This window comes from Hyla sarda, unplaced genomic scaffold (assembly GCF_029499605.1).
Source record: "Hyla sarda isolate aHylSar1 unplaced genomic scaffold, aHylSar1.hap1 scaffold_1089, whole genome shotgun sequence".
NCBI lineage: Eukaryota > Metazoa > Chordata > Amphibia > Anura > Hylidae > Hyla > Hyla sarda.
Genome location: NW_026607709.1, coordinates 4,737 through 26,792, shown reverse-complemented (window position 1 = coordinate 26,792; position 22,056 = coordinate 4,737). Strand labels below are relative to the sequence as shown.

The following is a 22,056-nucleotide window of genomic DNA, read 5'->3' as shown; positions in this document are numbered from 1 at the left end:
TTTCAATTATTTACTTTTTCTCATTTTTCTATTTATTTATTTTTTATTTTTTATATTTTATTTTTTATTTTTTATTTTTTATTTTTTATTTTTTATTACTTATTTTTTATTATTTATTATTTATTATTTATTATATATTTATTATTTATTTTTTATTTTTTATTTTTTATTTTTTATTTATTATTTATTTTATAGTTTCCTATTTTTTATTATTTTCGTCTATTTATTTATTTTGTATTATTTTTCATTATTATTCTTCATTTTTCACTATTAATTATTATTTTTTATTTATTTATCATTTTTTATTTTTCATTTTTTATTTTTTATAAAAAAAATTTTTCAAAAAAATTTTTTTCATTAATTACTATTAATTATTTTTTATTTTTTATTTTTTCACTCTTTATTCATTTTTTACTTTTATCTATTTATTTTTTATTTATATTTTTTATATTTTTATTTTTTTATTTCTATCTTTATTTTTATTTTTATTTTTTATTTATTTATTTTTTCTTTTTTATCTATTTATTTTTTTAATTTATTATTTATTTTTTATTTTTTATTTTTTCTTTATATTTTTCACGTTTTCTCTTTTCCTTTTTTTACTTTTCTCTATATAGGAATACGTGAATACTTTCTTTATAATGATAAACGATGGGAGGCGTTGGTTTTATTACATTTTTAACTCTGTGTAATTTTTTGTATTTTTGTATCATTTTTAGACACTTTGTTCACACTTAACCCACATGGAGCGAGAAGACGCACGGAACTTTACGCAATTCTACCGAGGAATATACATAACCCCTTCTTTTTTCAATATACACTGTCGTCAATTTTCAGTCTGTCTTATAAGTATTCCTATTGGCCATGATCCGGGTGAATATAGTTCACAGAGCTGCTGCAGTTATTGACAGCGGTCTCTGTGCACTCACTGCAAGACGGCCAGAATCGATGCACGGAGTGCCCGCGCATGCGCAGATTGTTTTCTGACGGCACTGGGGAATGAAGGCTGGGCGGAGACCCATGTGTGATCCGCGCAGCCGCAGCTCCTTTGTTTACAAACGGAGGAACGAACAGACGGCAACTTAGATGTATATGAATGGTTACAACTATCAACAATCGGAGTATCGGAAACGAATTGCTGATCCCTGCGGACTCCGTCGCTCCATGTGGGGAAGTAATAATGTTTATATTTATAGAGCTTAAGTCTGTTATTTGACATTTTGACAGATTTGTTATCACATGACCGCCCATCTACCCAATCATGGGTGGAGGGTGGACACAATGTCTAATGATTGATATAATGCACCTGTACTGTCACCAATCATGTTCCTTCACTACATATATAAGTTTGATCCATTGTTATTTGCACTATGCTTGAGAAAGGCTCACTTTTAGCCGAAACGTTGCTGTTATTGATGCAATAAACATCAGTTTGCTACTATACTGGACCTGGCGATTGTTGCTGTTTCCTTTGGAGAGATTATATATATATATATATATATATATATATACGCGCACACACACACATAGATATAAACGTATTCTCCGTTGAGATATTGCAGCCGCTGCTGTGTCCAGGCCCAGGAGCCTTAGCACTGTGCTGTGATGTCACTCAATACCACTGACATCACTAGGTGTAAACAACATCTCTCCTTTGCTGTGTATGTGACTATGGAGCTGTTTGGTGATGTCGTCTATTATGGCCTTCATAGAAGCAACAGGAGATTGTTGCATCCATCTAGAACCCTCAGAACTACAGTGCTATGATGTCACTCACTTCCACAGGCCTTGCAGAGTGTAAACAACAACAACCCAGCTTTGTTGTGTATGTAACCATAGGGATTTGTGATGTCACCTAGAACCTTCACAGCAGCGACAGCTTTATGAGGAGCATCAGCACTGCTCTGCCTGAGCAGAACCATCACCGCCATAGGTTGTCAAATAACCCGGATTTAACCCACACAGGTAAGTCCAATGGGGTGCAGGCATGTCCTCTATGCTTACAGCTTCCCGTGGGTGTTGGTTTGATACCGTTTGGGGACAGCCAAGGAGGCATCTGCAGGCAACAAAGGTAGGTGTGTGCTTGTGTGTGTGTTTCCTATGCAGATCCTAAGCCCAGTGTCACATGCAAGTAGGAGGAGTAAGAAGGGTTCCTGGCAAATCCGGGTTATGGATTGCATTTAAAAAGGCCCCGTGGGAGTGCAATGGGCCCCTGTCTTGCTGCTTAGCAATAATGGTATGGGTTTAGGTTCTGCTGTGTGTACTGGTGGTTGACTGCCCCCCAGCCCAGAGTGTGCATGGAAAATTGTCTGGCAGCCTCCCTGACAGCAAGCAGTGATAGTGCCCATGAAGGGCACCTTGTTGGGCCCGCCCCTTTCACGGTTATCGCTTCTCGGCCTTTTGGCTAAGATCAAGTGTAGTATCTGTTCTTATCAGTTTAATATCTGATACGTCCCCTATCTGGGGACCATATATTAAATGGATTTTTGAGAACGGGGGCCGATTTCGAAGCTTGCTTCCGTCGCCCTATGCATTGACCCGATATGGCAGTATCTTCGGGTACAGTGCACCACCCCCTTACAGGGTTAAAAAGAAAGATTCCTACTTTCATTGCTACCTGCTTGCTGGCTAGCCAGCTAGCCAGCCCTGTGGGCCTTGCTGCTGCTGCAGCCAAAAAACAAAAGGTGGTGCTGCTGCTGCTGCTGCTTCTGCTGCTTCTGCTTCTGCTTGTGTCTGGCCGCTGTTGGAGCGTCCAGGCACAGGACTTCTGCTGCTGCTGACTAAATGGCCTCCTTAATTGGATCATTTGAGTAGCCAGCACACCTGTGCAGGTAGGGCATGACATGATAGGCAGCTGCCTTGATAGCGGGTGGGTGCTGAATGTTCCTAATTGACAAAATAAGATTAATGCTTATGAAGAAATATAAAATCTCATCCCTTCCCCAATATCGCGCCACACCCCTACCCCTTAATTCCCTGGTTGAACTTGATGGACATATGTCTTTTTTCGACCGTACTAACTATGTAACTATGTAACATAACATGGGGGGGGGGGGGGTCTCCTGGCTGTTCACACAGGTGTGTCATTGCTGTACATTGACCATGCATTGCTTCTGTGGTATTGCAAAGGCAAAGACAAATGCTTCCAGCCATCCATTGCACTAATGGATTGGTCATCAGCTGGCTGTCTATGTCCCGCATCAATATAGGCCAAAGTACAGAGGGTTAGGCTATGCTATTGTGCACCTACCTGATGCATCAGAAGGTGCGAGGCCCTTGCTAAATTCTGTGCACAGACTTTGAGATCTATACTTTAGACTGTATCTAAACCTGCTCCAACATGGACTGACATTCTGGCCTACTTTCAGCCGATGCGACTTGTCTGTCGCTGAACAGTCGCTTTTTATGTATTCAGCACCTATGTATAATGTTGTAAAAATGCTCTAGAAGCTAAAGTCGCAGAAATGTCACACATATTTGGCCTGCAACTTTCTGTGCGACAAATTCAGACAGGAAAAATCAGTATAAATCCTTAGAAAATTATCCCCCAGTGTCTCCATCTGCTGGCGGTATTGAATAAGCATTGCTGCACTGATGGGGTATGCATTAGACGAAAAAAAAGAAGAAAAAGAAGAATAATACGCCCAGAAAAGAGGCGAAAAGGAGAAAAACGTAAAAAAACGTGAAAAAAAAGTAAGAGGAAGAGAAGGGAAAAAAAGGTGGAAATGGGTTTAAAAGTGATTTCGGCGGAGAAATATATATATATATATATATATATATATATATATATATATATATATACGCGCACACACACACATATATATAAACGTATTCTCCGTTGAGATATTGCAGCCGCTGCTGTGTCCAGGCCCAGGAGCCTTAGCACTGTGCTGTGATGTCACTCAATACCACTGACATCACTAGGTGTAAACAACATCTCTCCTTTGCTGTGTATGTGACTATGGAGCTGTTTGGTGATGTCGTCTATTATGGCCTTCATAGAAGCAACAGGAGATTGTTGCATCCATCTAGAACCCTCAGAACTACAGTGCTATGATGTCACTCACTTCCACAGGCCTTGCAGAGTGTAAACAACAACAACCCAGCTTTGTTGTGTATGTAACCATAGGGATTTGTGATGTCACCTAGAACCTTCACAGCAGCGACAGCTTTATGAGGAGCATCAGCACTGCTCTGCCTGAGCAGAACCATCACCGCCATAGGTTGTCAAATAACCCGGATTTAACCCACACAGGTAAGTCCAATGGGGTGCAGGCATGTCCTCTATGCTTACAGCTTCCCGTGGGTGTTGGTTTGATACCGTTTGGGGACAGCCAAGGAGGCATCTGCAGGCAACAAAGGTAGGTGTGTGCTTGTGTGTGTGTTTCCTATGCAGATCCTAAGCCCAGTGTCACATGCAAGTAGGAGGAGTAAGAAGGGTTCCTGGCAAATCCGGGTTATGGATTGCATTTAAAAAGGCCCCGTGGGAGTGCAATGGGCCCCTGTCTTGCTGCTTAGCAATAATGGTATGGGTTTAGGTTCTGCTGTGTGTACTGGTGGTTGACTGCCCCCCAGCCCAGAGTGTGCATGGAAAATTGTCTGGCAGCCTCCCTGACAGCAAGCAGTGATAGTGCCCATGAAGGGCACCTTGTTGGGCCCGCCCCTTTCACGGTTATCGCTTCTCGGCCTTTTGGCTAAGATCAAGTGTAGTATCTGTTCTTATCAGTTTAATATCTGATACGTCCCCTATCTGGGGACCATATATTAAATGGATTTTTGAGAACGGGGGCCGATTTCGAAGCTTGCTTCCGTCGCCCTATGCATTGACCCGATATGGCAGTATCTTCGGGTACAGTGCACCACCCCCTTACAGGGTTAAAAAGAAAGATTCCTACTTTCATTGCTACCTGCTTGCTGGCTAGCCAGCTAGCCAGCCCTGTGGGCCTTGCTGCTGCTGCAGCCAAAAAACAAAAGGTGGTGCTTCTGCTGCTTCTGCTTCTGCTTGTGTCTGGCCGCTGTTGGAGCGTCCAGGCACAGGACTTCTGCTGCTGCTGACTAAATGGCCTCCTTAATTGGATCATTTGAGTAGCCAGCACACCTGTGCAGGTAGGGCATGACATGATAGGCAGCTGCCTTGATAGCGGGTGGGTGCTGAATGTTCCTAATTGACAAAATAAGATTAATGCTTATGAAGAAATATAAAATCTCATCCCTTCCCCAATATCGCGCCACACCCCTACCCCTTAATTCCCTGGTTGAACTTGATGGACATATGTCTTTTTTCGACCGTACTAACTATGTAACTATGTAACATAACATGGGGGGGGTCTCCTGGCTGTTCACACAGGTGTGTCATTGCTGTACATTGACCATGCATTGCTTCTGTGGTATTGCAAAGGCAAAGACAAATGCTTCCAGCCATCCATTGCACTAATGGATTGGTCATCAGCTGGCTGTCTATGTCCCGCATCAATATAGACCAAAGTACAGAGGGTTAGGCTATGCTATTGTGCACCTACCTGATGCATCAGAAGGTGCGAGGCCCTTGCTAAATTCTGTGCACAGACTTTGAGATCTATGCTTTAGACTGTATCTAAACCTGCTCCAACATGGACTGACATTCTGGCCTACTTTCAGCCGATGCGACTTGTCTGTCGCTGAACAGTCGCTTTTTATGTATTCAGCACCTATGTATAATGTTGTAAAAATGCTCTAGAAGCTAAAGTCGCAGAAATGTCACACATATTTGGCCTGCAACTTTCTGTGCGACAAATTCAGACAGGAAAAATCAGTATAAATCCTTAGAAAATTATCCCCCAGTGTCTCCATCTGCTGGCGGTATTGAATAAGCATTGCTGCACTGATGGGGTATGCATTAGACGAAAAAAAAGAAGAAAAAGAAGAATAATACGCCCAGAAAAGAGGCGAAAAGGAGAAAAACGTAAAAAAACGTGAAAAAAAAGTAAGAGGAAGAGAAGGGAAAAAAAGGTGGAAATGGGTTTAAAAGTGATTTCGGCGGAGAAATATATATATATATATATATATATATATATATATATATATATATACGCGCACACACACACATATATATAAACGTATTCTCCGTTGAGATATTGCAGCCGCTGCTGTGTCCAGGCCCAGGAGCCTTAGCACTGTGCTGTGATGTCACTCAATACCACTGACATCACTAGGTGTAAACAACATCTCTCCTTTGCTGTGTATGTGACTATGGAGCTGTTTGGTGATGTCGTCTATTATGGCCTTCATAGAAGCAACAGGAGATTGTTGCATCCATCTAGAACCCTCAGAACTACAGTGCTATGATGTCACTCACTTCCACAGGCCTTGCAGAGTGTAAACAACAACAACCCAGCTTTGTTGTGTATGTAACCATAGGGATTTGTGATGTCACCTAGAACCTTCACAGCAGCGACAGCTTTATGAGGAGCATCAGCACTGCTCTGCCTGAGCAGAACCATCACCGCCATAGGTTGTCAAATAACCCGGATTTAACCCACACAGGTAAGTCCAATGGGGTGCAGGCATGTCCTCTATGCTTACAGCTTCCCGTGGGTGTTGGTTTGATACCGTTTGGGGACAGCCAAGGAGGCATCTGCAGGCAACAAAGGTAGGTGTGTGCTTGTGTGTGTGTTTCCTATGCAGATCCTAAGCCCAGTGTCACATGCAAGTAGGAGGAGTAAGAAGGGTTCCTGGCAAATCCGGGTTATGGATTGCATTTAAAAAGGCCCCGTGGGAGTGTAATGGGCCCCTGTCTTGCTGCTTAGCAATAATGGTATGGGTTTAGGTTCTGCTGTGTGTACTGGTGGTTGACTGCCCCCCAGCCCAGAGTGTGCATGGAAAATTGTCTGGCAGCCTCCCTGACAGCAAGCAGTGATAGTGCCCATGAAGGGCACCTTGTTGGGCCCGCCCCTTTCACGGTTATCGCTTCTCGGCCTTTTGGCTAAGATCAAGTGTAGTATCTGTTCTTATCAGTTTAATATCTGATACGTCCCCTATCTGGGGACCATATATTAAATGGATTTTTGAGAACGGGGGCCGATTTCGAAGCTTGCTTCCGTCGCCCTATGCATTGACCCGATATGGCAGTATCTTCGGGTACAGTGCACCACCCCCTTACAGGGTTAAAAAGAAAGATTCCTACTTTCATTGCTACCTGCTTGCTGGCTAGCCAGCTAGCCAGCCCTGTGGGCCTTGCTGCTGCTGCAGCCAAAAAACAAAAGGTGGTGCTGCTGCTGCTTCTGCTGCTTCTGCTTCTGCTTGTGTCTGGCCGCTGTTGGAGCGTCCAGGCACAGGACTTCTGCTGCTGCTGACTAAATGGCCTCCTTAATTGGATCATTTGAGTAGCCAGCACACCTGTGCAGGTAGGGCATGACATGATAGGCAGCTGCCTTGATAGCGGGTGGGTGCTGAATGTTCCTAATTGACAAAATAAGATTAATGCTTATGAAGAAATATAAAATCTCATCCCTTCCCCAATATCGCGCCACACCCCTACCCCTTAATTCCCTCGTTGAACTTGATGGACATATGTCTTTTTTCGACCGTACTAACTATGTAACTATGTAACATAACATGGGGGGGGGGGGGGGGGTCTCCTGGCTGTTCACACAGGTGTGTCATTGCTGTACATTGACCATGCATTGCTTCTGTGGTATTGCAAAGGCAAAGGCAAATGCTTCCAGCCATCCATTGCACTAATGGATTGGTCATCAGCTGGCTGTCTATGTCCCGCATCAATATAGACCAAAGTACAGAGGGTTAGGCTATGCTATTGTGCACCTACCTGATGCATCAGAAGGTGCGAGGCCCTTGCTAAATTCTGTGCACAGACTTTGAGATCTATACTTTAGACTGTATCTAAACCTGCTCCAACATGGACTGACATTCTGGCCTACTTTCAGCCGATGCGACTTGTCTGTTGCTGAACAGTCGCTTTTTATGTATTCAGCACCTATGTATAATGTTGTAAAAATGCTCTAGAAGCTAAAGTCGCAGAAATGTCACACATATTTGGCCTGCAACTTTCTGTGCGACAAATTCAGACAGGAAAAATCAGTATAAATCCTTAGAAAATTATCCCCCAGTGTCTCCATCTGCTGGCGGTATTGAATAAGCATTGCTGCACTGATGGGGTATGCATTAGACGAAAAAAAAGAAGAAAAAGAAGAATAATACGCCCAGAAAAGAGGCGAAAAGGAGAAAAACGTAAAAAAACGTGAAAAAAAAGTAAGAGGAAGAGAAGGGAAAAAAAGGTGGAAATGGGTTTAAAAGTGATTTCGGCGGAGAAATATATATATATATATATATATATATATATATATATATATATATATACGCGCACACACACACATATATATAAACGTATTCTCCGTTGAGATATTGCAGCCGCTGCTGTGTCCAGGCCCAGGAGCCTTAGCACTGTGCTGTGATGTCACTCAATACCACTGACATCACTAGGTGTAAACAACATCTCTCCTTTGCTGTGTATGTGACTATGGAGCTGTTTGGTGATGTCGTCTATTATGGCCTTCATAGAAGCAACAGGAGATTGTTGCATCCATCTAGAACCCTCAGAACTACAGTGCTATGATGTCACTCACTTCCACAGGCCTTGCAGAGTGTAAACAACAACAACCCAGCTTTGTTGTGTATGTAACCATAGGGATTTGTGATGTCACCTAGAACCTTCACAGCAGCGACAGCTTTATGAGGAGCATCAGCACTGCTCTGCCTGAGCAGAACCATCACCGCCATAAGTTGTCAAATAACCCGGATTTAACCCACACAGGTAAGTCCAATGGGGTGCAGGCATGTCCTCTATGCTTACAGCTTCCCGTGGGTTTTGGTTTGATACCGTTTGGGGACAGCCAAGGAGGCATCTGCAGGCAACAAAGGTAGGTGTGTGCTTGTGTGTGTGTTTCCTATGCAGATCCTAAGCCCAGTGTCACATGCAAGTAGGAGGAGTAAGAAGGGTTCCTGGCAAATCCGGGTTATGGATTGCATTTAAAAAGGCCCCGTGGGAGTGCAATGGGCCCCTGTCTTGCTGCTTAGCAATAATGGTATGGGTTTAGGTTCTGCTGTGTGTACTGGTGGTTGACTGCCCCCCAGCCCAGAGTGTGCATGGAAAATTGTCTGGCAGCCTCCCTGACAGCAAGCAGTGATAGTGCCCATGAAGGGCACCTTGTTGGGCCCGCCCCTTTCACGGTTATCGCTTCTCGGCCTTTTGGCTAAGATCAAGTGTAGTATCTGTTCTTATCAGTTTAATATCTGATACGTCCCCTATCTGGGGACCATATATTAAATGGATTTTTGAGAACGGGGGCCGATTTCGAAGCTTGCTTCCGTCGCCCTATGCATTGACCCGATATGGCAGTATCTTCGGGTACAGTGCACCACCCCCTTACAGGGTTAAAAAGAAAGATTCCTACTTTCATTGCTACCTGCTTGCTGGCTAGCCAGCTAGCCAGCCCTGTGGGCCTTGCTGCTGCTGCAGCCAAAAAACAAAAGGTGGTGCTGCTGCTGCTTCTTCTGCTTCTGCTTGTGTCTGGCCGCTGTTGGAGCGTCCAGGCACAGGACTTCTGCTGCTGCTGACTAAATGGCCTCCTTAATTGGATCATTTGAGTAGCCAGCACACCTGTGCAGGTAGGGCATGACATGATAGGCAGCTGCCTTGATAGCGGGTGGGTGCTGAATGTTCCTAATTGACAAAATAAGATTAATGCTTATGAAGAAATATAAAATCTCATCCCTTCCCCAATATCGCGCCACACCCCTACCCCTTAATTCCCTGGTTGAACTTGATGGACATATGTCTTTTTTCGACCGTACTAACTATGTAACTATGTAACATAACATGGGGGGGGGGGGTCTCCTGGCTGTTCACACAGGTGTGTCATTGCTGTACATTGACCATGCATTGCTTCTGTGGTATTGCAAAGGCAAAGACAAATGCTTCCAGCCATCCATTGCACTAATGGATTGGTCATCAGCTGGCTGTCTATGTCCCGCATCAAATATAGACCAAAGTACAGAGGGTTAGGCTATGCTATTGTGCACCTACCTGATGCATCAGAAGGTGCGAGGCCCTTGCTAAATTCTGTGCACAGACTTTGAGATCTATACTTTAGACTGTATCTAAACCTGCTCCAACATGGACTGACATTCTGGCCTACTTTCAGCCGATGCGACTTGTCTGTCGCTGAACAGTCGCTTTTTATGTATTCAGCACCTATGTATAATGTTGTAAAAATGCTCTAGAAGCTAAAGTCGCAGAAATGTCACACATATTTGGCCTGCAACTTTCTGTGCGACAAATTCAGACAGGAAAAATCAGTATAAATCCTTAGAAAATTATCCCCCAGTGTCTCCATCTGCTGGCGGTATTGAATAAGCATTGCTGCACTGATGGGGTATGCATTAGACGAAAAAAAAGAAGAAAAAGAAGAATAATACGCCCAGAAAAGAGGCGAAAAGGAGAAAAACGTAAAAAAACGTGAAAAAAAAGTAAGAGGAAGAGAAGGGAAAAAAAGGTGGAAATGGGTTTAAAAGTGATTTCGGCGGAGAAATATATATATATATATATATATATATATATATATATATATATATACGCGCACACACACACATATATATAAACGTATTCTCCGTTGAGATATTGCAGCCGCTGCTGTGTCCAGGCCCAGGAGCCTTAGCACTGTGCTGTGATGTCACTCAATACCACTGACATCACTAGGTGTAAACAACATCTCTCCTTTGCTGTGTATGTGACTATGGAGCTGTTTGGTGATGTCGTCTATTATGGCCTTCATAGAAGCAACAGGAGATTGTTGCATCCATCTAGAACCCTCAGAACTACAGTGCTATGATGTCACTCACTTCCACAGGCCTTGCAGAGTGTAAACAACAACAACCCAGCTTTGTTGTGTATGTAACCATAGGGATTTGTGATGTCACCTAGAACCTTCACAGCAGCGACAGCTTTATGAGGAGCATCAGCACTGCTCTGCCTGAGCAGAACCATCACCGCCATAGGTTGTCAAATAACCCGGATTTAACCCACACAGGTAAGTCCAATGGGGTGCAGGCATGTCCTCTATGCTTACAGCTTCCCGTGGGTGTTGGTTTGATACCGTTTGGGGACAGCCAAGGAGGCATCTGCAGGCAACAAAGGTAGGTGTGTGCTTGTGTGTGTGTTTCCTATGCAGATCCTAAGCCCAGTGTCACATGCAAGTAGGAGGAGTAAGAAGGGTTCCTGGCAAATCCGGGTTATGGATTGCATTTAAAAAGGCCCCGTGGGAGTGCAATGGGCCCCTGTCTTGCTGCTTAGCAATAATGGTATGGGTTTAGGTTCTGCTGTGTGTACTGGTGGTTGACTGCCCCCCAGCCCAGAGTGTGCATGGAAAATTGTCTGGCAGCCTCCCTGACAGCAAGCAGTGATAGTGCCCATGAAGGGCACCTTGTTGGGCCCGCCCCTTTCACGGTTATCGCTTCTCGGCCTTTTGGCTAAGATCAAGTGTAGTATCTGTTCTTATCAGTTTAATATCTGATACGTCCCCTATCTGGGGACCATATATTAAATGGATTTTTGAGAACGGGGGCCGATTTCGAAGCTTGCTTCCGTCGCCCTATGCATTGACCCGATATGGCAGTATCTTCGGGTACAGTGCACCACCCCCTTACAGGGTTAAAAAGAAAGATTCCTACTTTCATTGCTACCTGCTTGCTGGCTAGCCAGCTAGCCAGCCCTGTGGGCCTTGCTGCTGCTGCAGCCAAAAGACAAAAGGTGGTGCTGCTGCTGCTTCTGCTGCTTCTGCTTCTGCTTGTGTCTGGCCGCTGTTGGAGCGTCCAGGCACAGGACTTCTGCTGCTGCTGACTAAATGGCCTCCTTAATTGGATCATTTGAGTAGCCAGCACACCTGTGCAGGTAGGGCATGACATGATAGGCAGCTGCCTTGATAGCGGGTGGGTGCTGAATGTTCCTAATTGACAAAATAAGATTAATGCTTATGAAGAAATATAAAATCTCATCCCTTCCCCAATATCGCGCCACACCCCTACCCCTTAATTCCCTGGTTGAACTTGATGGACATATGTCTTTTTTCGACCGTACTAACTATGTAACTATGTAACATAACATGGGGGGGGGGGGGGTCTCCTGGCTGTTCACACAGGTGTGTCATTGCTGTACATTGACCATGCATTGCTTCTGTGGTATTGCAAAGGCAAAGACAAATGCTTCCAGCCATCCATTGCACTAATGGATTGGTCATCAGCTGGCTGTCTATGTCCCGCATCAATATAGACCAAAGTACAGAGGGTTAGGCTATGCTATTGTGCACCTACCTGATGCATCAGAAGGTGCGAGGCCCTTGCTAAATTCTGTGCACAGACTTTGAGATCTATGCTTTAGACTGTATCTAAACCTGCTCCAACATGGACTGACATTCTGGCCTACTTTCAGCCGATGCGACTTGTCTGTCGCTGAACAGTCGCTTTTTATGTATTCAGCACCTATGTATAATGTTGTAAAAATGCTCTAGAAGCTAAAGTCGCAGAAATGTCACACATATTTGGCCTGCAACTTTCTGTGCGACAAATTCAGACAGGAAAAATCAGTATAAATCCTTAGAAAATTATCCCCCAGTGTCTCCATCTGCTGGCGGTATTGAATAAGCATTGCTGCACTGATGGGGTATGCATTAGACGAAAAAAAAGAAGAAAAAGAAGAATAATACGCCCAGAAAAGAGGCGAAAAGGAGAAAAACGTAAAAAAACGTGAAAAAAAAGTAAGAGGAAGAGAAGGGAAAAAAAGGTGGAAATGGGTTTAAAAGTGATTTCGGCGGAGAAATATATATATATATATATATATATATATATATATATATATATATATACGCGCACACACACACATATATATAAACGTATTCTCCGTTGAGATATTGCAGCCGCTGCTGTGTCCAGGCCCAGGAGCCTTAGCACTGTGCTGTGATGTCACTCAATACCACTGACATCACTAGGTGTAAACAACATCTCTCCTTTGCTGTGTATGTGACTATGGAGCTGTTTGGTGATGTCGTCTATTATGGCCTTCATAGAAGCAACAGGAGATTGTTGCATCCATCTAGAACCCTCAGAACTACAGTGCTATGATGTCACTCACTTCCACAGGCCTTGCAGAGTGTAAACAACAACAACCCAGCTTTGTTGTGTATGTAACCATAGGGATTTGTGATGTCACCTAGAACCTTCACAGCAGCGACAGCTTTATGAGGAGCATCAGCACTGCTCTGCCTGAGCAGAACCATCACCGCCATAGGTTGTCAAATAACCCGGATTTAACCCACACAGGTAAGTCCAATGGGGTGCAGGCATGTCCTCTATGCTTACAGCTTCCCGTGGGTGTTGGTTTGATACCGTTTGGGGACAGCCAAGGAGGCATCTGCAGGCAACAAAGGTAGGTGTGTGCTTGTGTGTGTGTTTCCTATGCAGATCCTAAGCCCAGTGTCACATGCAAGTAGGAGGAGTAAGAAGGGTTCCTGGCAAATCCGGGTTATGGATTGCATTTAAAAAGGCCCCGTGGGAGTGTAATGGGCCCCTGTCTTGCTGCTTAGCAATAATGGTATGGGTTTAGGTTCTGCTGTGTGTACTGGTGGTTGACTGCCCCCCAGCCCAGAGTGTGCATGGAAAATTGTCTGGCAGCCTCCCTGACAGCAAGCAGTGATAGTGCCCATGAAGGGCACCTTGTTGGGCCCGCCCCTTTCACGGTTATCGCTTCTCGGCCTTTTGGCTAAGATCAAGTGTAGTATCTGTTCTTATCAGTTTAATATCTGATACGTCCCCTATCTGGGGACCATATATTAAATGGATTTTTGAGAACGGGGGCCGATTTCGAAGCTTGCTTCCGTCGCCCTATGCATTGACCCGATATGGCAGTAACTTCGGGTACAGTGCACCACCCCCTTACAGGGTTAAAAAGAAAGATTCCTACTTTCATTGCTACCTGCTTGCTGGCTAGCCAGCTAGCCAGCCCTGTGGGCCTTGCTGCTGCTGCAGCCAAAAAACAAAAGGTGGTGCTGCTGCTGCTTCTGCTGCTTCTGCTTCTGCTTGTGTCTGGCCGCTGTTGGAGCGTCCAGGCACAGGACTTCTGCTGCTGCTGACTAAATGGCCTCCTTAATTGGATCATTTGAGTAGCCAGCACACCTGTGCAGGTAGGGCATGACATGATAGGCAGCTGCCTTGATAGCGGGTGGGTGCTGAATGTTCCTAATTGACAAAATAAGATTAATGCTTATGAAGAAATATAAAATCTCATCCCTTCCCCAATATCGCGCCACACCCCTACCCCTTAATTCCCTCGTTGAACTTGATGGACATATGTCTTTTTTCGACCGTACTAACTATGTAACTATGTAACATAACATGGGGGGGGGGGGGGGGGGGTCTCCTGGCTGTTCACACAGGTGTGTCATTGCTGTACATTGACCATGCATTGCTTCTGTGGTATTGCAAAGGCAAAGACAAATGCTTCCAGCCATCCATTGCACTAATGGATTGGTCATCAGCTGGCTGTCTATGTCCCGCATCAATATAGACCAAAGTACAGAGGGTTAGGCTATGCTATTGTGCACCTACCTGATGCATCAGAAGGTGCGAGGCCCTTGCTAAATTCTGTGCACAGACTTTGAGATCTATACTTTAGACTGTATCTAAACCTGCTCCAACATGGACTGACATTCTGGCCTACTTTCAGCCGATGCGACTTGTCTGTTGCTGAACAGTCGCTTTTTATGTATTCAGCACCTATGTATAATGTTGTAAAAATGCTCTAGAAGCTAAAGTCGCAGAAATGTCACACATATTTGGCCTGCAACTTTCTGTGCGACAAATTCAGACAGGAAAAATCAGTATAAATCCTTAGAAAATTATCCCCCAGTGTCTCCATCTGCTGGCGGTATTGAATAAGCATTGCTGCACTGATGGGGTATGCATTAGACGAAAAAAAAGAAGAAAAAGAAGAATAATACGCCCAGAAAAGAGGCGAAAAGGAGAAAAACGTAAAAAAACGTGAAAAAAAAGTAAGAGGAAGAGAAGGGAAAAAAAGGTGGAAATGGGTTTAAAAGTGATTTCGGCGGAGAAATATATATATATATATATATATATATATATATATATATATACGCGCACACACACACATATATATAAACGTATTCTCCGTTGAGATATTGCAGCCGCTGCTGTGTCCAGGCCCAGGAGCCTTAGCACTGTGCTGTGATGTCACTCAATACCACTGACATCACTAGGTGTAAACAACATCTCTCCTTTGCTGTGTATGTGACTATGGAGCTGTTTGGTGATGTCGTCTATTATGGCCTTCATAGAAGCAACAGGAGATTGTTGCATCCATCTAGAACCCTCAGAACTACAGTGCTATGATGTCACTCACTTCCACAGGCCTTGCAGAGTGTAAACAACAACAACCCAGCTTTGTTGTGTATGTAACCATAGGGATTTGTGATGTCACCTAGAACCTTCACAGCAGCGACAGCTTTATGAGGAGCATCAGCACTGCTCTGCCTGAGCAGAACCATCACCGCCATAGGTTGTCAAATAACCCGGGTTTAACCCACACAGGTAAGTCCAATGGGGTGCAGGCATGTCCTCTATGCTTACAGCTTCCCGTGGGTGTTGGTTTGATACCGTTTGGGGACAGCCAAGGAGGCATCTGCAGGCAACAAAGGTAGGTGTGTGCTTGTGTGTGTGTTTCCTATGCAGATCCTAAGCCCAGTGTCACATGCAAGTAGGAGGAGTAAGAAGGGTTCCTGGCAAATCCGGGTTATGGATTGCATTTAAAAAGGCCCCGTGGGAGTGCAATGGGCCCCTGTCTTGCTGCTTAGCAATAATGGTATGGGTTTAGGTTCTGCTGTGTGTACTGGTGGTTGACTGCCCCCCAGCCCAGAGTGTGCATGGAAAATTGTCTGGCAGCCTCCCTGACAGCAAGCAGTGATAGTGCCCATGAAGGGGACCTTGTTGGGCCCGCCCCTTTCACGGTTATCGCTTCTCGGCCTTTTGGCTAAGATCAAGTGTAGTATCTGTTCTTATCAGTTTAATATCTGATACGTCCCCTATCTGGGGACCATATATTAAATGGATTTTTGAGAACGGGGGCCGATTTCGAAGCTTGCTTCCGTCGCCCTATGCATTGACCCGATATGGCAGTATCTTCGGGTACAGTGCACCACCCCCTTACAGGGTTAAAAAGAAAGATTCCTACTTTCATTGCTACCTGCTTGCTGGCTAGCCAGCTAGCCAGCCCTGTGGGCCTTGCTGCTGCTGCTGCTGCAGCCAAAAAACAAAAGGTGGTGCTGCTGCTGCTTCTGCTTCTGCTTGTGTCTGGCCGCTGTTGGAGCGTCCAGGCACAGGACTTCTGCTGCTGCTGACTAAATGGCCTCCTTAATTGGATCATTTGAGTAGCCAGCACACCTGTGCAGGTAGGGCATGACATGATAGGCAGCTGCCTTGATAGCGGGTGGGTGCTGAATGTTCCTAATTGACAAAATAAGATTAATGCTTATGAAGAAATATAAAATCTCATCCCTTCCCCAATATCGCGCCACACCCCTACCCCTTAATTCCCTGGTTGAACTTGATGGACATATGTCTTTTTTCGACCGTACTAACTATGTAACTATGTAACATAACATGGGGGGGGGGGGGTCTCCTGGCTGTTCACACAGGTGTGTCATTGCTGTACATTGACCATGCATTGCTTCTGTGGTATTGCAAAGGCAAAGACAAATGCTTCCAGCCATCCATTGCACTAATGGATTGGTCATCAGCTGGCTGTCTATGTCCCGCATCAATATAGACCAAAGTACAGAGGGTTAGGCTATGCTATTGTGCACCTACCTGATGCATCAGAAGGTGCGAGGCCCTTGCTAAATTCTGTGCACAGACTTTGAGATCTATGCTTTAGACTGTATCTAAACCTGCTCCAACATGGACTGACATTCTGGCCTACTTTCAGCCGATGCGACTTGTCTGTCGCTGAACAGTCGCTTTTTATGTATTCAGCACCTATGTATAATGTTGTAAAAATGCTCTAGAAGCTAAAGTCGCAGAAATGTCACACATATTTGGCCTGCAACTTTCTGTGCGACAAATTCAGACAGGAAAAATCAGTATAAATCCTTAGAAAATTATCCCCCAGTGTCTCCATCTGCTGGCGGTATTGAATAAGCATTGCTGCACTGATGGGGTATGCATTAGACGAAAAAAAAGAAGAAAAAGAAGAATAATACGCCCAGAAAAGAGGCGAAAAGGAGAAAAACGTAAAAAAACGTGAAAAAAAAGTAAGAGGAAGAGAAGGGAAAAAAAGGTGGAAATGGGTTTAAAAGTGATTTCGGCGGAGAAATATATATATATATATATATATATATATATATATATACGCGCACACACACACATATATATAAACGTATTCTCCGTTGAGATATTGCAGCCGCTGCTGTGTCCAGGCCCAGGAGCCTTAGCACTGTGCTGTGATGTCACTCAATACCACTGACATCACTAGGTGTAAACAACATCTCTCCTTTGCTGTGTATGTGACTATGGAGCTGTTTGGTGATGTCGTCTATTATGGCCTTCATAGAAGCAACAGGAGATTGTTGCATCCATCTAGAACCCTCAGAACTACAGTGCTATGATGTCACTCACTTCCACAGGCCTTGCAGAGTGTAAACAACAACAACCCAGCTTTGTTGTGTATGTAACCATAGGGATTTGTGATGTCACCTAGAACCTTCACAGCAGCGACAGCTTTATGAGGAGCATCAGCACTGCTCTGCCTGAGCAGAACCATCACCGCCATAGGTTGTCAAATAACCCGGGTTTAACCCACACAGGTAAGTCCAATGGGGTGCAGGCATGTCCTCTATGCTTACAGCTTCCCGTGGGTGTTGGTTTGATACCGTTTGGGGACAGCCAAGGAGGCATCTGCAGGCAACAAAGGTAGGTGTGTGCTTGTGTGTGTGTTTCCTATGCAGATCCTAAGCCCAGTGTCACATGCAAGTAGGAGGAGTAAGAAGGGTTCCTGGCAAATCCGGGTTATGGATTGCATTTAAAAAGGCCCCGTGGGAGTGCAATGGGCCCCTGTCTTGCTGCTTAGCAATAATGGTATGGGTTTAGGTTCTGCTGTGTGTACTGGTGGTTGACTGCCCCCCAGCCCAGAGTGTGCATGGAAAATTGTCTGGCAGCCTCCCTGACAGCAAGCAGTGATAGTGCCCATGAAGGGGACCTTGTTGGGCCCGCCCCTTTCACGGTTATCGCTTCTCGGCCTTTTGGCTAAGATCAAGTGTAGTATCTGTTCTTATCAGTTTAATATCTGATACGTCCCCTATCTGGGGACCATATATTAAATGGATTTTTGAGAACGGGGGCCGATTTCGAAGCTTGCTTCCGTCGCCCTATGCATTGACCCGATATGGCAGTATCTTCGGGTACAGTGCACCACCCCCTTACAGGGTTAAAAAGAAAGATTCCTACTTTCATTGCTACCTGCTTGCTGGCTAGCCAGCTAGCCAGCCCTGTGGGCCTTGCTGCTGCTGCTGCTGCAGCCAAAAAACAAAAGGTGGTGCTGCTGCTGCTTCTGCTGCTTCTGCTTCTGCTTGTGTCTGGCCGCTGTTGGAGCGTCCAGGCACAGGACTTCTGCTGCTGCTGACTAAATGGCCTCCTTAATTGGATCATTTGAGTAGCCAGCACACCTGTGCAGGTAGGGCATGACATGATAGGCAGCTGCCTTGATAGCGGGTGGGTGCTGAATGTTCCTAATTGACAAAATAAGATTAATGCTTATGAAGAAATATAAAATCTCATCCCTTCCCCAATATCGCGCCACACCCCTACCCCTTAATTCCCTGGTTGAACTTGATGGACATATGTCTTTTTTCGACCGTACTAACTATGTAACTATGTAACATAACATGGGGGGGGGGGGGTCTCCTGGCTGTTCACACAGGTGTGTCATTGCTGTACATTGACCATGCATTGCTTCTGTGGTATTGCAAAGGCAAAGACAAATGCTTCCAGCCATCCATTGCACTAATGGATTGGTCATCAGCTGGCTGTCTATGTCCCGCATCAATATAGACCAAAGTACAGAGGGTTAGGCTATGCTATTGTGCACCTACCTGATGCATCAGAAGGTGCGAGGCCCTTGCTAAATTCTGTGCACAGACTTTGAGATCTATGCTTTAGACTGTATCTAAACCTGCTCCAACATGGACTGACATTCTGGCCTACTTTCAGCCGATGCGACTTGTCTGTCGCTGAACAGTCGCTTTTTATGTATTCAGCACCTATGTATAATGTTGTAAAAATGCTCTAGAAGCTAAAGTCGCAGAAATGTCACACATATTTGGCCTGCAACTTTCTGTGCGACAAATTCAGACAGGAAAAATCAGTATAAATCCTTAGAAAATTATCCCCCAGTGTCTCCATCTGCTGGCGGTATTGAATAAGCATTGCTGCACTGATGGGGTATGCATTAGACGAAAAAAAAGAAGAAAAAGAAGAATAATACGCCCAGAAAAGAGGCGAAAAGGAGAAAAACGTAAAAAAACGTGAAAAAAAAGTAAGAGGAAGAGAAGGGAAAAAAAGGTGGAAATGGGTTTAAAAGTGATTTCGGCGGAGAATATATATATATATATATATATATATATATATATATATATATATATATATACGCGCACACACACACATATATATAAACGTATTCTCCGTTGAGATATTGCAGCCGCTGCTGTGTCCAGGCCCAGGAGCCTTAGCACTGTGCTGTGATGTCACTCAATACCACTGACATCACTAGGTGTAAACAACATCTCTCCTTTGCTGTGTATGTGACTATGGAGCTGTTTGGTGATGTCGTCTATTATGGCCTTCATAGAAGCAACAGGAGATTGTTGCATCCATCTAGAACCCTCAGAACTACAGTGCTATGATGTCACTCACTTCCACAGGCCTTGCAGAGTGTAAACAACAACAACCCAGCTTTGTTGTGTATGTAACCATAGGGATTTGTGATGTCACCTAGAACCTTCACAGCAGCGACAGCTTTATGAGGAGCATCAGCACTGCTCTGCCTGAGCAGAACCATCACCGCCATAGGTTGTCAAATAACCCGGGTTTAACCCACACAGGTAAGTCCAATGGGGTGCAGGCATGTCCTCTATGCTTACAGCTTCCCGTGGGTGTTGGTTTGATACCGTTTGGGGACAGCCAAGGAGGCATCTGCAGGCAACAAAGGTAGGTGTGTGCTTGTGTGTGTGTTTCCTATGCAGATCCTAAGCCCAGTGTCACATGCAAGTAGGAGGAGTAAGAAGGGTTCCTGGCAAATCCGGGTTATGGATTGCATTTAAAAAGGCCCCGTGGGAGTGCAATGGGCCCCTGTCTTGCTGCTTAGCAATAATGGTATGGGTTTAGGTTCTGCTGTGTGTACTGGTGGTTGACTGCCCCCCAGCCCAGAGTGTGCATGGAAAATTGTCTGGCAGCCTCCCTGACAGCAAGCAGTGATAGTGCCCATGAAGGGGACCTTGTTGGGCCCGCCCCTTTCACGGTTATCGCTTCTCGGCCTTTTGGCTAAGATCAAGTGTAGTATCTGTTCTTATCAGTTTTCATGCTGGTGTGGATGGGTGCTGCAGGGAGGATGCAGGTGTACCGGGGCTTTCCGGGGCTGGTTTTGAGGAATCAGCTCGACGGCTGCCCCGATGTGACCTGTTCCCTCCGGGTCTCGCCATGAGGCTGAGAGGGTCTAGAGCCGAGGTACTTTTGTGCCTCGGGGAGTGGTGACCCCGAGGTGCCGAAACTCACTGGGAGAATAGACTCACTGAGTTGAAGCACGGGCACCATAATCTCTTCACCTTGTGGCACTCACCTCTTGATTCCCGGCCTTCTGGCTAGGATCAGAGAAATTTTTATAGATCCGGCCGGATGTCCGGGCAGTATATCTGCACACATTCACTTATTTATTTCTTTTTTGTCTCACTGTGTCACTTTTTGCGTGTTGTGTGTTCACAGGATTTGTCAGGATGCGGTCGCCCTTCTGGGTGTCCCTCCTGGCGGTCTAGGGGAGGTGTGTGTGGCCATTAGGTTCCGCACCTCCCTGCAAACACCCCGGGTACTCCTGCTTTGGCAGGGTACCTACCGTAATCGGCTCTGCGGGCAGATACCTTGGCTAACGCCAAGGGGGATGCCGGGAGCATTTGTGGTCCCCTAGTAGCTTCGGCGAAAAGGGACATCGAACCTGGAACCTCGCAGGTACCTTTTGGTCCGGAGGCGAAGGGTAAGGTTTGTTGGGGGGCCTCTCTCCTATCGGAGAAGGGCTTGCGATAGACCGCATCCTTTGTGCACGTTTTTTTAGTGTAACACGTTTGCACTTTTTCTTGCACTTTGGGTGAATCGAAAGCACGTTCCTCGGCTTTAGATAAAAACAAATCTGTTCTTATCAGTTTAATATCTGATACGTCCCCTATCTGGGGACCATATATTAAATGGATTTTTGAGAACGGGGGCCGATTTCGAAGCTTGCTTCCGTTGCCCTATGCATTGACCCGATATGGCAGTATCTTCGGGTACAGTGCACCACCCCCTTACAGGGTTAAAAAGAAAGATTCCTACTTTCATTGCTACCTGCTTGCTGGCTAGCCAGCTAGCCAGCCCTGTGGGCCTTGCTGCTGCTGCTGCTGCAGCCAAAAAACAAAAGGTGGTGCTGCTGCTGCTTCTGCTTCTGCTTGTGTCTGGCCGCTGTTGGAGCGTCCAGGCACAGGACTTCTGCTGCTGCTGACTAAATGGCCTCCTTAATTGGATCATTTGAGTAGCCAGCACACCTGTGCAGGTAGGGCATGACATGATAGGCAGCTGCCTTGATAGCGGGTGGGTGCTGAATGTTCCTAATTGACAAAATAAGATTAATGCTTATGAAGAAATATAAAATCTCATCCCTTCCCCAATATCGCGCCACACCCCTACCCCTTAATTCCCTGG

At 45.3% G+C, this 22,056-nt stretch overlaps 8 non-coding genes and 2 pseudogenes across 8 annotated transcripts; all 10 read left to right on the top strand.

Annotated features, from left to right (window-relative positions):
- The first annotated feature begins 2,384 nt into the window (after window positions 1-2,384).
- Window positions 2,385-2,575, top strand: LOC130300597 (U2 spliceosomal RNA). Its single transcript, XR_008851433.1, has one exon. It is a non-coding gene; the product is annotated as a U2 spliceosomal RNA (small nuclear RNA).
- A 2,099-nt stretch (window positions 2,576-4,674) lies between these two features.
- On the top strand, window positions 4,675-4,865 carry LOC130300596 (U2 spliceosomal RNA). The gene has a single exon (XR_008851432.1). It is a non-coding gene; the product is annotated as a U2 spliceosomal RNA (small nuclear RNA).
- Window positions 4,866-6,941: 2,076 nt separating this feature from the next.
- Window positions 6,942-7,132, top strand: LOC130300641 (U2 spliceosomal RNA). The gene has a single exon (XR_008851479.1). It is a non-coding gene; the product is annotated as a U2 spliceosomal RNA (small nuclear RNA).
- A 2,096-nt stretch (window positions 7,133-9,228) lies between these two features.
- LOC130300630 (U2 spliceosomal RNA) lies at window positions 9,229-9,419 on the top strand. Its single transcript, XR_008851466.1, has one exon. It is a non-coding gene; the product is annotated as a U2 spliceosomal RNA (small nuclear RNA).
- A 2,084-nt stretch (window positions 9,420-11,503) lies between these two features.
- Window positions 11,504-11,694, top strand: LOC130300618 (U2 spliceosomal RNA). The gene has a single exon (XR_008851454.1). It is a non-coding gene; the product is annotated as a U2 spliceosomal RNA (small nuclear RNA).
- A 2,093-nt stretch (window positions 11,695-13,787) lies between these two features.
- LOC130300637 (U2 spliceosomal RNA) lies at window positions 13,788-13,978 on the top strand. Its single transcript, XR_008851474.1, has one exon. It is a non-coding gene; the product is annotated as a U2 spliceosomal RNA (small nuclear RNA).
- A 2,092-nt stretch (window positions 13,979-16,070) lies between these two features.
- LOC130300606 (U2 spliceosomal RNA) lies at window positions 16,071-16,261 on the top strand. The gene has a single exon (XR_008851442.1). It is a non-coding gene; the product is annotated as a U2 spliceosomal RNA (small nuclear RNA).
- A 2,079-nt stretch (window positions 16,262-18,340) lies between these two features.
- LOC130300593 (U2 spliceosomal RNA) lies at window positions 18,341-18,531 on the top strand. Its single transcript, XR_008851431.1, has one exon. It is a non-coding gene; the product is annotated as a U2 spliceosomal RNA (small nuclear RNA).
- A 2,101-nt stretch (window positions 18,532-20,632) lies between these two features.
- Window positions 20,633-20,792, top strand: LOC130300594 (U2 spliceosomal RNA; annotated as a pseudogene).
- A 693-nt stretch (window positions 20,793-21,485) lies between these two features.
- Window positions 21,486-21,660, top strand: LOC130300645 (U2 spliceosomal RNA; annotated as a pseudogene).
- The last annotated feature ends 396 nt before the right edge of the window (window positions 21,661-22,056 follow it).